Raw genomic sequence first — 3,398 nt, forward strand, 5'->3', positions numbered from 1 at the left:
GCTATGTATTATTTTACAGTTAAAAAAAATTATTTTCTAACAAAAAAAAGATTCTCTTAAGGTATCTGAGAGGCTGCTGCCTGGCTCAAGCCTAATGTGGATGGCAGCCTCTCTTTCTGTAAAGGCACTACTTTCAACAAAGAAACTCCTCTTTTGTTTGTTTTGTGAGTTTAAATTCTTCCTCAGGTTACTCAAATAAAATATTCTGTCTTTAGTAATAGTTTGAAATCACAAACTCTCCTGATAAAGGATGTCTTTTCTTAACCTATCAAATAAGCCTATGGTGGTTTACTCTGTTCTTTTATCTTCAGCAAAACATTTGCCACTCACTGCCTGACTCTCCTCTAGCGCTACCGAAGTAGCAGTCATGCTGTTTATAACCTTTTTTTGCTCATTGTAATCCTACCACCTGGAAATGCCCTTCATCCTTTCCTTTCCTTGGTTAACCTTTACCCGTACATTTAGACTCATTTTAAGAGGTATTGATATGGAACTTCCTTTATACCCCAAAGTGGATTAGTTATTCCTTTTCATAATTCCGTGTCATATATTTGCTTTGAGCACATTTTCATTTTATTGTATTCCTTCTTAAGTGAGTCAGGTCTCAGCCTTTGGGTTTCTTTTGGTCTGTTTCCTATGTACACCCACTCCTTTGGTGATCTCATTCAGGTCCTGTCTTTTTATATCATTTATATGCTGATGATTCATAGAATTCTCTCCAGTTTTGACATCTCCACTGGAATGAAGACTTGTATAATGAATTTCTTAAAATTTCCAGTTGGTTGTGTAATAGGTATCTCAAGCTTAACTTGTTCAAACTGAACTTCTTTGCAACCCCACCCTAAACCTATTCCTCCTGAAATATTTCAGGAGGAATTCACTTTTCAGCCAATGGCAATAGCATTACCTCAGTTGTCAGGCCAAAATCCATGAACTCATTCTTTAATCCTTTCTCTTTAACAATCAATATCTGATATATAATATAATCCCTTTATCTTTACCATCAGAATATACTCCTGTAATTCCAGTTCTACTATTTCAGTGTCATCACCTTAAAGACCAGCCCCCAACTATATATTATAAATACAATTATGAACATGAATTCTCCCAGCCTTTGTCAGTATAAAAAGTCTTTAGTTCCCTTTCATTATTGAAAAAATATGTTTCCTGGGTATGAAATCTGAGTTTAAAGATATCAATTCATTCTGCTCTACTTTGGTTTATTACGTTTCTGATAAAAGTCTGCTTTGAATATATATATAGATCATATATCTATATAGATATAGATATATAGATGTATATATTATTTTATTTTATTTACCCTTCCATCTGTTGATGGACAGTTAGGCTGTTTCCACATCTTAGCTATTATGGATAATACTGCAATGAACATGGAAGTACAGATATCTTTTTAGGACAGTGATTTCATCTTCTTCAGATATATACCTTGAAGTGGGATTGCTGGATCATATGGCAATTTTATTAATTTTTTGAGGAACTTCCATACTGCTTTCCATAGTAGCTGCACCAATTTATGTTCCTACCAACAGTGTACAGAGGGGTGGGTTCCTTTTCTCCACCTCCTCACCAGCATTTGTTACTTCTTGTCTTTTGAAACACTTTTATAAGGACTGCTGCAAAACTATTGTCCAATAATCCTATCATGTTTATTGATATGAACAACAAACATCTCAGTTTTCATGTTTAATTTTTGAAAAGTTAAGTTCATGTTTTTCCTGGTTCTTGATAACATGAGTGACTGAAAATCTGAATATTTTGAGTATTATGTTAGGAGATCCTGGACTTCAGCCTTTTATTTTAGCTATCTTCTTTTGAACTGGCTCCAGCAGGCGGGGGACAGGGCTGCCTCACCACTGTTATATGAGGTTGGAAGTCCAGGCTCCGCACATGGTCTCCACTGATACTGCAGTGGAAGTGGGTGGAGAGGCGGGGAAGGCAAGCAGCAGAGCGGGCTAGCTGAGTGGGGATGTAAGTCCCCTCTGCATAGTCATCTTTCTTTGACTCTACACCTTTCCTTTCAGCAGGTTGAGAGGAATTGTTACATCAGGGCAAGTGCAGACCCTTAGGCTCCCAAGTCAGCCTTGGCTGGGATGGATGGGAGTAAGGCTGCATTATTCTTCCTTCCCTTCCTCCCTCCCTCTCTTTCTTCCTTCCTTCCTTCCATTTCTCTTCTTTCTGTCTTTTGTGGTGTTTGTGTCTAGTAGACATACTGTCTAAATATTTTCTAACTTATTAGAATACTCCTTGCCTGGTCCTTTGACTAGAGAGAAGGCTTTTTATTTGTTTTTGTATACACAATTTTTGGGGTCTTTTTTCTGTCTGCTTTTAAAATCTAATTTTATCACTTTCAATCAGCTATTTGGTTATGATATAGTTTAGTGTAGACTTGTTGAACTTCTCAGATATGAGAATGAGCCATTATTTGCGTAAATATTTTTCTACCTCACTTTCTTCCTAGGACTCCAATTAGGCATATGTTATACCACTTGAAATCATTTCACAGGTTATTGAGGATTTGTTCATCATTTAGCACATTTTCTCTCTGTGATTTAGTTTGGATATTTTCTCTTTCTGTGTCTTCAAATTCACTAATTTTTACAAAAGAAGGGTTGAAGTTGCTTTAAAGCCCATCTTGTGTATGTTTGTATTTTTCAGTTCCCAAAGTTTCATTTTTCATGTCTTTCCTTATTTTAATGGTGTTTTCCTTTAATTTCTTGCACATATTTATAATAGTTCCTTTAAAGTCTGTTTGCTAATGTCATGATTTCTGTTCTTTGTGGGTCCTTTTTTTTAAAAAAAAAAGATCTGTGTTACAGCATTTTTCTGTTTCTTTGCATGTCTAGTACTTTTTATTGCATGCTAGATATTGTGGATACAGTTTTTCAGTGGATTTCACTGTCTATTTTTAAAAAGTGTTAGATCTTCTTTTGGCTAGCAGGTAAGCATCATGCTAATTAATGTGGTTATTCAGAGGCTTTCTTAAAGCTTGTTAATAAAACATTCTAGAATAGCCTTTATTCTAGGCCTAATTTATCTGTGTTTATAAGGTTTGACCCTTCTGGAGTCTCTTCTGAAACTTCTGGGTGTTCTATGGTTTGTTTCTTCCCTGGCAGGTAACACACTGAAACTCCCACAGATCCATATTAGGTCTTTTTAAGAGGCTGGTTCCCTTGCCTTTTCTCCAGAAATTGTCCCGTATGCAGTCTGAAAAGAAACTTCTAGCAAAATAGGGGTTTTAAAGGGGTCAACTCATTTATTTCTTATTTATTGCTCTCAGGGATCACAATTCTGAGGTTCCTGCTATGTGATATCTCAAATAGCTGCTTCATATATTTTATCCTGTTTTCTAGCTATTTATGATAAGAAGGTGAAGTTCA

The sequence above is a fragment of the Manis javanica genome, chromosome 7 (genome assembly GCF_040802235.1).
Source record: "Manis javanica isolate MJ-LG chromosome 7, MJ_LKY, whole genome shotgun sequence".
NCBI lineage: Eukaryota > Metazoa > Chordata > Mammalia > Pholidota > Manidae > Manis > Manis javanica.